The sequence below is a fragment of the Ailuropoda melanoleuca genome, chromosome 7 (genome assembly GCF_002007445.2).
Source record: "Ailuropoda melanoleuca isolate Jingjing chromosome 7, ASM200744v2, whole genome shotgun sequence".
In the NCBI taxonomy this organism is placed as follows: domain Eukaryota; kingdom Metazoa; phylum Chordata; class Mammalia; order Carnivora; family Ursidae; genus Ailuropoda; species Ailuropoda melanoleuca.
Window position 1 is genome coordinate 35,470,877 of NC_048224.1, and position 13,135 is coordinate 35,484,011.

Consider the following 13,135-nt stretch of genomic DNA (forward strand, 5'->3'; position numbering starts at 1 on the left):
ATCCAGATTGCTTTTAGTGATATAACATACATACTTGATTCTAATTAATTTCATTACTAGTATATTTCTGTGCAATGTCCTTTGTCCTCATCTCTTACTACACGGTTTGTGTTGGTTAGAAAAATTAAAAGCTACATTGTCATTTTATTTTTGTTACTGATTAAATTTTTAACTTTAATGTGCTTTATACCTTTACTTGGAGATTTATTAACTTCAGAAGGAAGCAATATCTAGTATTTTTTCTTATGTGCTACTATGAAAGTTGAGAATTTTCTCCCACTTTCATTTATCCTCTAATGCCTCCCTCTTTGTTTCTGTTATTATGCTTAAGGATTTTTCCCAATTCTATGCAATTTTATTGTTATTCTATGGGATGATTTATTGTTATTACAATTATTACATTGAAGGGTTTGTAATCTTGTTTTGCATTTATTATGAATTATTCAGTCTTAGTTCTAGATGAAAGAGGACTCAGTGCTCAATCTTCAATTTATCTCTGTGTTCCATATTCTTGAGATCTTGATTTTGAAACTTCCCTTGGTTGGGTATCTTCCATCATTGAGTAGACATGGAAGGAGAGTTATTAGTAAGTGCAGCATCCCTTGACTCTGCTGCTTGGAAAATGCTTTCTTATTACTTTTATACATGGTTGCAAAGTTAGTTGGGAACTAAATACTAAAGATGCTCCCTCCTCTCTCTTTCTTAAGCCTCTGTAGACATCCCTTCACTGCTTTCTGTCACTGAATGTTCCTGTGAAAAAGTCCCGAATTTCCCCCCCGTAATTGACTAATTTTAAAGTGTCTCAATTTTATGGCAGTCAGTGTTTACTCTTGAAATTCTGTAAACTCTACCAAGATGTCTCATTTTGATGATTCTGTGTTACATTTTCCCGGAATGTCAGATATTTCTTTATTTCAACAAAATTATTTCCTATCACAGATTTGAGCATATTTTGTTTTGCTCTGTTTTGTTTTGCTGTCTACTTCTAGAATACCTTTTATCTGTGTGTTGGATCTCTGTTGTCAAACCTTCTTATCTGTCATCTTCTCTACCTACTTTCATCTGCTTGTCCTTTTCCTCTGCATTTTGTGCAGTTTTTTGAAGACTGTTTTCCACATCATCAACTTTGTTTTTGGTTTGTGTATTTTGTCTCTTTTTACTTTAATATATTTATTGGTTGTGCAGTGGTACTATTTTTGTTGTCAGTTTCTTTCTTCAACTGCCAGCTTCCCTTTCATCTCATTCTGATGTCTTATCATCTTATCTTTGATCTCCTCTTTCATAGTATTTCTGTTAATTGTTGTATGTAATTTTCTTCTGCGTTCTGTTCTTTCAAAATAGATTATTCATTGGTCTTTTCCATACCGTTTCTTTCTATTACTTTTTTTTTTAACCTGTGTTCATTTTTTTCTGATTTATCTCTGGTTGGGACATAACTATCAGAACCTGCTCTTGGCTCCCAACGAGTAAGAGCAATATCTCTTTAAATTTTCTCCTTGAGTCCTGCTCGATTCTACTTTCAGAGCCTGAGTTTGGATCTTGATGGGCTGGCTTAACTTCTTTGCCCCTTGAGCAGTCTACCATGGTCCCGTGGTTAGGTTCCTGGGCAAGACACAGTTGATGAATTTTATCTCTGAACTCTGTAATTCTAAGCTCTAAGTCCTACTTTTGATTTGAGGGCCCCATCGGTCTGTTGCTTTGGTGTCGCCAAACTTTTTTCCCCTTTGTTTATGTTGTCCTTCTTTTCCTTCAACCAAGCCTTTGTTTGCAGTTTGAGACAATTAGCCACCATTTTTTCTGGGAGTCCCTTGGTTAGCTTAAAGCAATATCCTTCCTTTGAGGGATTTCCAAACACATCTGTGTTTTCAGATGTTGATTCTTACTTCAGATTTAGCTCTGCACCCTAGCTTTGGTGTGATAATCAAATAACCACACCAAGTTTGGAGGTGTTTTCTAATAAGATTTTTGATCATGAAAGCCTCCTGTCAAGGAAGATGATTTCGGGTTTTGAAGATTTACCCAGCTCTTAGTATTTTCTCGGTAAAATACTCTAATTCTTTCCTTTGTGCATTGCCACATCCCACTTTACAGATATCAAGGACACCATGTCATGAACTGTTCTGAAGTTTTTATGGGAGATGGATATCAATACCAGCATTGTATTGGCCACAGTATTCACTGTTTCAAAGACAGGAACTCTGCCTTTTATGAGTGTGCTCTTCTGATGCTGGATTCTGCAACTTAGTGTTTTCCCATTAATTGCTAAATAAGAAGTAAAATATTTGCAAACATCCATCCTCTCTTAGGCTCTTTGAAGACTGCAGAGCTATTATTGTAGTCATTCAATGACCAGCATTTAGAAGTAAAGTTCCCCTCACACTGGAGAAGGGGATTTACCATTGTAGCATACACTGTTTCATAGAAAGGAAGATTTGAGCTTAATCAGAGTCTCCCTAAGGGCTTGTTAAAATACAGATTGCTGGGCCCTTTCTGACATATTAAGTCTGGAGTGGAACGTGAGAACTAATTTCTAACAAACTCTTGGATGATGCTGAGGCTACTGGTCTAACAACCCTCCCTTTGAGAATCATTGTCCTAAATGATGGGGATTACTTGGACCCTAAAAATGTAAGTAAAAGTATTCTATAGAGAGGAAACCATGAAGAAACGTAGAGATCTCAGCATCTTCTTGATTTCTAAACCATTCTCTTCGTTACAATAAGGAACCCTTTCTAAGAGACCCTTATGGAGAATATTTAAAAAGCTAAAGATGATTCCCAGCCTTTCTGATGCATTAACTTTTTCATATCCAGTAATGAGTATAGATGTTTACTAGGAATAGAGATAAATAGAAGATCGGTACATACATACGTATATATGTAAATGAGGTGGAATATTCCAAGTTCTGGTTGGTTTCAGAACATCACACATAATTTGAAGTAAAACCTGGTATCAGCAATGTTCTGGAATTAATTGGTCCAAGCCACACACTAGATGTGCCATGAGAAGGCTGGCTTCCTTGCCAGGCATTTGTCCAACTGACTGCTCTTCTCCTTCCCGTTTTAAAAAAACTGACCCTGGTATTTCCAGATACCCCTAAGACGCATTCAGCTGGCCTCTTCAGTGACTTTGTTGGCAGTGCACATTTTCCATAAGAAACAAGACGGTGTTTCTCATGGGGTAGATTTGGCAGGCATAAAGCTACGACGTAACCTTGCTCCATTCCATGAGGTTGGATTCTGAAGAAAGATAATTCAGTGTTATAGCTCTTGTTCTTCTGTGTATACCTTTGTCAGCAACTTTCAGTCTTCCAAACGTGTTTCCAAAGTAGGAACACGCTGTTTGCATGCCTAAGAAGGTCTTTGAACAAACTGCAGACGATGGATTTTGCACCTTTTCAGTTACTCTCCTGAGTGTAGAATTTGAGCAGAGGAAACGGGACGTTATTCTGGAAACGGCCTCCCCAGTAAAGAAAGGCTCTTGTGAGTGAGGATATATGGGGCATGGACTTTAAGTGTGAATAGCTATTAATGAACTGAATAACATTTATAGTGTGGTTACTGCTGATGTCCTTTCTCAAATTATGGAATTGGAAAGATTTTTTTTTTTCCTGGCTTCAGAGAATTTGTGTTCTAGAAGCCCTGGGCAGGTTCTTTTTTCATGAGGCCTCAGTTTCCCTACCTAAAAAGTGAAGACATTGGACCAGGTTGATTCACATGGTCTTTGAGATTTCCTCTCTAGTGGACATTATGAACCGATAGGTAATTAACTTTTAGAGTGAATTCTTCCGTTTGGCTTAAGGAAGGTATGGGTAATATATTGCTTCAGTATTTGTCAGGGACATGGAGGAGAGAAAATTCTGCTCCTACCTAATTCCGTTATACTTGCCTCCACTGAAAATGTTTATACAGTTTTGAGCTATAGGGGAGAATTTTTCCTCAGGCTTTCCAGAATCCTTGCAAACAAGAATTAAAAGGTTTTTGTGGAGGGAAGATAACCAAATAGTCTCAAGAATAGCCCCAAGTGATGATTCCAAGTGTCACATCAGTTCAGGGAAGCTTAACAGTGTTATAAATATATGGGTGGCATGATGCCGTCAGAGAACCTTCCCCATGGGTGATGAGGAAAAGGAAGATGGTCACTTACGCAAATACAAAGACAGGTGAAGACTTAGAGTTCCTTGTACCCTAGGAGTTAGCGAATCATTATGATGTGGCTTCTTGAGTTTCATTAGTTGGAGTGGGGAGGAGTGTTGTATAACACTAAGTTTTGTTTTTCTGGAGGTTCTCTGGAATTGCTTAGGTTCCTAAATGTTTAGCTTTCCGTTGGTACCCCTGGCATATCTTCTCCTCAAAAGCAGGCATGTGCACAGTCAGGCGTCCAACAATTCTCATCAGGACCAGACCTGTGCTGGGCCCTGGGGGTGTAAGAACCAAAAGGAACACATGACTTGTCCTCTGAAGACTGATTCTGAGTAGCCTGGGGCCCCATCTCTTTGAAAGAAGATAATTTTACATATTGAAGAGCAGAAATGTGCATTATGTTTTCCACAGAAATTTTAGTTGGAGGCCACATGTTAAGTGTAGAACTTGACATTTTTAATGACATTGACCCCTTACCCTCAAAGCCCATGCATGGGATCATCAACAGTGCAAGGGCCTTATCACTGAAGAAAGATGGACCAGTCACTCACCTTCATCTTACATTTTTTTTCTTGAAAAATTTTTAGTAAAATACCCAAATCAGAAAAATAAAACTAAAAACCCATGATCTGTGACATGAAGACTACCAGATCATTTAGAATCATAGAATCATAAAATCTTTGAGCTGGGAGAAAATTTGCTGATCATCTAGTTCAGAGGTTCCCTGGCCAGGACCCCGTGGAAGGGCTACAAAGGCAGGTGGGTTATATACAGAGATTGAAAATGACCCACAGACCAACCACTTGTGAAAAATTTCCAACTTCTGTGCTATTGACATTTTAGACCAGATCATTCTTTGTTGTGGGGACTGTCCGGTGCTTTGTGGAATGTTCAGCCACATCCTTGGCCTCTACCCATTAGATGCCAATAACACCCCAGTCTCTGGTTGTGAGAGCCAAAAATATCTTCAGAAACTCTCAAATATCCCTAGCCTGGGGAGGGGGGGATAGGCAAAATTGCTCCTGGTTTGGACCACCACTGCTCTGTGCTAACATAGGTTTAGTAGAAGAATCTAATTCTCAGGACCACTCTTTTTATGTTTGACTGGAATCTTCAGAAGCTCTGACTCATTCATTCATTCAACACATTTGCTGAACCCATTGTGTGAACTGTCCCCAGTGCTGAAGATACCAACACGAGTAGACAGGCATGGACTTGCTTTCAGGGTGCTTATGTTTTAGAGGAAGACAGACCACAAACGGGCGTCTTGTCCGCAGTGAAGGAAATAAAGCAATAGAATGTGGTAGAGAGAAAGTGAGTGTGGTCAGGGTTGTGGAGAGGGGGCTTGATTTCATGGGGGGGTCAAGGGGGTGGGCAAATGTTAGATGGAGGTGTCAGGGAATGCCTCTTAGAGGTTAGAATCTTTGAGCCCAGACTTCGATGATGAGGCATCAGCCGTATAAAACTGCACATTTGTCTCTGAATAATAATAAAAGTAAAGGAGTGAATTAAGTCAGAAAAAAAATTCTTTCAGAGATGAGAAGGAAAACTTGTAAAACACTCCCTTTTTGTATAAAAAGGTTGAATATCATAATCTAACTTCTTCATTTAGCAAAATGTGCCAGTAAAAGCTTCGAAAGACTCGCTCAGGGTGAAGGTGACAGGCAAGAGTCATCACACCTGCTGTAAACATTCTTTCACTTGCTGGATAGGCATTTCTGTATCCTCGTCATCTCTTTTCTTTCTTTTCTTTTCTTTTCTTTTCTTTTCTTTTCTTTTCTTTTCTTTCTCTCCTTCTTTCTTTCTTTTCTTTCTTTCTTTTTAGAGCAACCCAATAGTGAATAAGCTGAAAAAACTAAATTTGTTGGGCAAAAATTCGATTTATCATTAAGGGTTTATGGAATGTGGGGCTTGGCAGAGTACTGGAGCATTCTAGTGTTTTCACATGGTGATAAATTCTACTGTTGGGTTGACAGATGTCTTAACTTTCTGTTTAGAAGTTTAGGGGTTAGGTAGGAGAAGAAAGGGATAAAGAAAGGGGGGGGTAATCAGAGGGGGGAGTGAAGCATGAGAGCCTGTGGACTCTGAGAAACAAACTGAGGGCTTCAGAGGGGAGGGGTGGGGGAATGGGATAGGCTGGTGATGGGTAGTAAGGAGGGCGCGTATTGCATGGTGCACTGGGTGTTATACGCAACTAATGAATCATCGAACTTTACATCAAAAGCCAGGGATGTACTGTATGGTGATTAACATAATATAATAAAAAATATTTTAAAAAAATAGAAGTTTAGGGGTGCATTGGTTATTAGGAGTAAACTTACTTGCTAAAAGTAAATTGGACATTGCAAGAGAAAAATTCCTTGCCTGTCTTTTTTTTTTAATTCCTAATTCTTGGGTATTTGCCAGTTCCATACATAAACACATACTGTGTTTTTCCTATTATAGGATTCTATTAATTTGTTGGAACAACCAATGGATGTGAATGGGCCAGCTGGTTAGCTTAGCAAGGAGGAAGGACAGCCTCTGATAGCTTCTGCTGTAGGTGGAGGCCAAGAGGAGAAAAGGAAAACAAAACAAAGCAAAAAACCCAGCCCACAGTCTCCTTGGTCAGGAGGATCTGAATGTGTTTGTGATTCACGTAGGCCCTGCCATTGTTTACCTTTCTAGAAAGGAGTCTGCTGACGGCTTTCATCCTGAAGGGTTAGTTAGATCAGGAACCAGGGTTTGGAGAAAGACAGGCAGACCCAGGTGCCAGGCTCGTTTAGTCAGTTTTGTCAGATACAAAAAAATGAGGCTGGAAAGGTCGTTGCAGCGCTTGGATCCGGCCCTTGCGCTCCACGGATAGGGGCGAACTTGGGATAATTCACATCTGAAGGAAGTGACTTGTCTGAATTTTCTGAGCGAACCGTGTACAGAAGGCAATGTGCAGGTGTCTGAGGGATTACATTGGGATTCTTGTGGGCTTTTCTCCTACCTCAAAGAGTTCTTATAGCAAAACTTTCTTATCCTCTCCACAAGTCAACTGCCATACCCCAGTTTTCTGTTTTGTTTTGTTCTCTTCTTCTCTGAGCGGTAATAGAGAACAAGGTAAATTGTTAAAATGGTGTCTGGATTCAGTAACTGAAACTGTGGAATTTAGACTGTGTGTGGTTGGCCAGACCTGCGCCAGGGACGGTTACAGCTGCAAAGACATGCTCAACTCCTGAGGTCAGTCAGGCTCTCCCAGCCACAGAGGAGGGACTCCTCCATGCCTGGCGTGGTCTCTTACGATGTGAAAGATGACTTTCACTCCAGCGTCTGCTTACTCTGCGTCTCCATCAGTTCTGTAATGAAGACCCAGCCGCGTATCTGCAACTTCCCTTTAATTTTGCCATTTTGATAATGAGAGTTCTTGTAGTGTGAAAAGTGTCTGTGGAAACCCAGCCAGCATTCTGAGAGTCTCTAGGGGAACACCATGATTTTCCGTCTCTGCCGTTTGGGTGCGGACTGGCCCCCCAGGAGAGAAATCCGTTATCTCTTGTTCTCAGTGCCAGGGCAAGAATGGCCTCAGAGTTTCCAGGGAACTTCCTGATGGGCCCATGACATTTCAGAGACTTCGTTCAACACCAAGAATGGCTTTCCGTCATCTGGAAGAGCAAGATGAGCTGGGGTCTCGTTTGTCACCATTGCGTTTTGAGCGTTTTGGTGTGAAGGGGGCGTCTTGGTTTGTTTTGTTTCTCAAGGAGAATATTGTCAGGACGCTTCTCAGAATTAGACTTATCTGGCGGACTGCAGGTTCCCCTTTACAGACAATGAAGTCTAAAGCTACTGAGATACCACCCTGCTTCCTCCCTTTCTTTTCTAGTCCCTTCTCTCCTCTTTTATCTCCTTGTTCAAATCACACGCTTCCTTTTCTAAGGACAGGAGAGCTGGCAGGCTGCCGATTGGCCTGTTGGCCTCAATTAGCCTTATATCATTGCAAAGGAATGCATGAATTCTCCAGAAGGTATGTACTATCTCTTTCTGTATTAGACACTCACTACCTGCCTTCATAACAGGTCACTCAGCCAGAATTGCTTATTTACATATCTGACAGTTTTTTTAGTCACTTAGATTACATCCCTGGATGCTCGTCTCATTTTAATGATGATCCCAAAGGCATCTGTTATGAAATACTACTCAACATGCCCTGTAACACTTGAAAACTTTATGCAGAGCAAAGCTAAAACAAGAGATTACCTGCAAAGGACCATCATTGGCCAGAAAACGAGTGGGTTATTAATCTGCACGTTGCCTGCTTCAGACTTGTGCTGATGTACAAGGTCCACAGATGGACCGGGCTGACCACACAGAACAGAGGCGACGTGCATTGGCAGGACTCAGGGCCTCCTGGTATTTCTCTGCTAGCATTTAAATTCAGTCTCATATTGGGGGTTACATATGTGATTGCAAATTAATCCTTTCTCTTCTGAAAATTTGGTTTTGAAGAACAGCTGTGTCTCCCTTCTGAATTCCTTAATTATTTATCCTCCCTGATATGTTAAACCTTTCATTAGTGTGGTGAATTGCCAAGAGTACACAGAACTGCTTAGATCATGAGGCAAACAGTATAAACATTGGATAGGACATTTGAAGACACCACATGGCGAGCCAGGATCTATAGTGGTCCCGAATGCTATGGGATCGATGGAGATAGCTTGCTGTCCGGAGTCCTTTGTTGGTTTATTTTGCTGGCTTATTTTATTATTATTAGTTTGTTAACTAAGCATGGGGGGAGTACATAAATCATTTGTACTTCTTCGGAAGGGGCTGATTGTGCTCTGGTAGAGTCCCTGTCAAGTTTGGAGTGTACATGCTCATATCTGAGGTCAAATTAAATCAGTAAAATTAATTAATTTCATACATATAGAGAGAGAAAGAGATAGTCTTCGTTTGCATTTATCACCTTGATCCTGCAACTACTGTTCCTGTTCCTGAAAAGAAGGTTCACCTCAGTCTCTTTTGGAAAGATGCTTTAAATGATTTTTAAATTACTAGAACTCCCACTTTGACCGTGATAAGGGTAAGTGATAAGTAGTGATGGAGAACACCCCTTGTTGTCAGAGTACCGACCCACCTCCACCAAGTGCATGAGTTAGTGGGTTCCCCCCCTTTTGCATCCTCAGCTTGAAAATTCTTCCTTCCTCCCAAACCATGGCAGTGCTGGGGTTTACAGTTAGAAATGCTAACCTCCTAACACCCTCCCTGCCCCCAGCTCTTTGACCTCACCCTGTCGGCTGTTTCCGATCTACGTTCGTAGAGTGATCTTCAGGTTCCTGATGTTTCTGTTTTTCTAGCTGCACTATTCCTGAGTTGATGCATTTCACTACCAGTCCTGGGATAATTGGTTTTTCCATTCATTGGAAAGTAGGAGAAGCACAAACAACAGGTGCGAACTCAGACCTTTTATTAGAATTGTGATGCAGGAGAACTGGGGAGCTCGGTGTCTTAGAAATGAAACTAGGTTTCTGGAGTGGACAGAGGAAAAGCACCTTATGGTGTTTCTGATTCTATTTCTCAAAGGCTTTGAAGGTTATAATTAGTTGCCGCTGAATCCCTGTGGCCGTGGCGCTTCCCGGCTTTATTTCTGGTCTGCAGTCCTTCAGTCAGAGAACAGGCTTGATCCAGGCAAGGCCTGCAGGTTTTAATTCGGGCACTTCCTGTAGACAGTTGGGACTTTGACTTGAAGACCATGTTTATGCACACCTGGAGAACAGGGATCGTCAAGCTGCCCTGGGCGAGGGTTGATGGTGGCCGGGTGGTGAGAACACCGTGAACCATCAAGGGTGCCTCCCCCTCTCCAGGTACGTCTGGGCTGTGAGCAGGAGAAGGACACACTGTGAAGCTGCGGGTTGTCCCCTCTCACCGTCACCGAGGCATGATGGCTCCCCGGGATCCTGAACACAGAAAGTGGGTGTGCAGCTGGTGTAAACGAGAGAGCAGACTGTGTCCACACTCCCTTTCCCCTTTCTCAAGTGTATAATCCAGATCTGGAGCAAGATCTCTGGGTTTTCTTTAACGGATGTCTTCAAGCATTTGTCAGATGCGGAGAATTGGATTTAGGGGTTCTCATCCAAACCCCACCTTGTGACATCCCCAAAGTAGAAATGGAAACGGAACAAACTGGCCATGGGTAATAAGTGGTACTGAAGAGCACTGAATAATTCGCATGGTCTGGGGGAGTTTCGTGCGTGTTGGGAGGACTGATCACGTTCAGCACTAGGGTATTAGAGAATGAATCCATAGTCCCCGAGCACATCTCCTCGTGGCTGGTGCTTAGAGTCTGGTCTTCTATGCCTATTTGACCTTGAGGGGCCTGGGAATACTGCCTGGGGGGGGGAGGGGTTAGGACATGGGGGTGCTTGTTTGATTTGTAGACTCACCCCATGACCTTCTGAAATAGCATTTCTTTTTAGTTAGTTGCGAAGCTTCCTCTTCTGCTTTTGATTTTGCTGATTGGGTCAGTGTGAAAAAAAAAAGTATTGCTAATCTCATTATGACAGTATTTTTAAATGAAGTAAGTCGATAGGAGATCAGGGCTTTTAGCTTTAAATCATAATTTTGGAGCAGATCGGCATCTAGCTGTCTTTGAGGGTTGCTGCTCTTTCTGGGTGGGTGAAGCAGTCAGATACACAGAGCTTTTTCTCCTCTTTCCCCTGGTTGTGGGTTTCTCAGAGGATTACCATCTGCTGTGAAAACATAGCGTGGTTGATGGATGGGTCATCCTCGGATCTGGTTTTCTTTGTCTCCTGTGCTCTCCCATTCCTTTCTTCTCCTCCTGCTTTGACTTTTTGCACGTGTGCGTGGCCTCGGTCTCATCAACACATCGAGTTTCTGTGTCTTTGCTTGTTGAGGCCATGCTGGAAATTTCTGTTTTCTTCTTCTGTCAGCGTCTTCAGGAGAACTGTGTACACAAAGGCAGAATGGCTTTCACAGGAGGCTCCGTCCTCCTTTCCGTGCTTGGTGCAGACATCACATTGAAGGCCCCTCCGCTGTACCTGACGCCGGTTGTCTCAGCAGCCTGGAGATTAACCTCTTCTAAGGCTCTGAGCTATTTTTGAGGTAGAGACTGCAACAACATTAAAGCTAGAACCCATTAGGAAATCACTTTCATCATCTCTTCTTTTTCCAAATCGGTGGGTTTTTTTTTTTCCCCTCATCTCATGACCCTTTAATCTCCTTTGTAGCAGAACAAGGAGACTGTTGGTTTGTGTTTGCATCCAGCGAAGTTAGAATCCTTGATAACAGCTTCCGAAGACACACCAAGATATTAGAGAACTGCATAGAGAGATGAATTTCGTGTCTGGGTGGATGACTTAATGCTGAAGGGGCCCTGCTTTCCTTGTGCAGAACCATAATTTTTGTTGATGTTGTGCAAACCAGGCTCAAAATTTCCAAAAGACACACAGCAGAAAGCCTTTTGTTGCATTATTTCTAAAGGCTTGAAGTTTTGAAGGGAAGAGATTTTGTTTTCCTCTCGGGCTACACAATGGAGCTTTCAGAGAACCTCTTTTAAAAGGAATAGCTACAGCCTTTGTGTTGAAGGGTGTGTCTGTTGGCAGGGTCCGCTGATGCAGACAGACTGGCTGGTGATTAACAAAGGTCATTAGACTTTGGAATCTGGCAAGCAGAGTCGGATGGTATGTCTTCTGTGTGTGGAAGGACGACTCCCAAGAAGCCAAGGCATTCTGGAGGTCCCCCCAACCCACCCCCAAATCCTGCTGTAGAACAGGGTCTGGTCCAGGATCATCCTGCAATAACCAGTTAGCTCTGCTGGGACTAACGAACAAGCTTATCAATCATGGGATAAAAGAACCTTCGGAGATCTTGGTGAATGACATTTGAGGAGGAGAAAGGTGCTGCTTTTCGGAAAGCAATGAAAACAGTTCATTCTTTGTTGAGAGGAGAAGAGCATAGGAGGAGCCCAGCCTGTTCTACTGCTCATTTCTGATTGTCAGCCTAGCAGAATCCCAGAGAAGCCATGTTGTGCACGGAAGAGAAGCTCTGAGCTAAAATGGCTGCTCCTAAAGCTCAGAGGACTAGGGCAGCTTAGTGAGTCTTAGAGCTTCAGTGACGCAGGAGCTCATATCTCTTGAAAGTGTGATAAACACATTCAGCAGAGCTGTGGCTTGTTTGGCTGAGATGAAAGGGCTAGGCTTGGGGGATGGGGAGTGCACACTGGATGATCTGCTTTTTTCTGTGAAGTGTTCTAAATGCAGGAGTCGTCTGCACCATGGAAAAATTTGTTTTCAGGTCTAATGGACTGTGCGAAAGGAGAAGTGGGGTGGGGCCTCAGTGACTGCTGTAATTTGATCCAGAGCTGATAGCAACCTCTTCCACACAATTTGGGTTGGTGCTTAGGCATAAAAGCTTGTGTATCTCGAATATTGAGACTTAGTTAGCTGAAAAGACTCTGGTGCACAGTTCAGTGTTTATTGAAAAAGGATAAATTGCTGGGTGAAAGAAGAGGAGGTAAATATCTGTGTCTCACTCTGGGAGCTCAGTCTGTCCAGAGCTGGACTTGCCAGAAGGTATTTTAGCAGGCTATCAGCAGGAGCATTCTTTCATAGAAAATCCACCCACCATGGCTGCTTTCTCTACATTTGACGTATTACTCGACTTTGTTCCTCCTGCAGAAACAGTTTACCTTTTGCCATAAAAGTATTGAAAGTTGCTGTACAGTAAAAGTATAGAAAGATTTGGCTTTGGTTTTAGTTCTTGGACTTCTGGTTCTAGATTACAGTGACTGGGTAAGAGTTTGTGGTGAGCTCAATGAAGTCACTCACTGATGAAGATAATAACTGGGTATCTCAACTCAAGAAATGTATTACGGATGGGACAGACTACACCTTCTAATACATTTTTAACTGCTTAATGGTGAGCCTCTCCATTGAGTTAGTGTGAAGCTATGTTTCTTGGTCACACAGTGAAGAACGGAGTGAAGGTAATTGGGGCAAGTTTTGCTTTATTCTACC

General features: G+C 42.2%; 1 protein-coding gene across 1 annotated transcript in view; it reads left to right on the forward strand.

The window, feature by feature from the left end:
* ZNF462 (zinc finger protein 462) overlaps nucleotides 1–13,135 on the forward strand; it is a 130,533-nt gene that overhangs the window by 38,718 nt on the left and 78,680 nt on the right.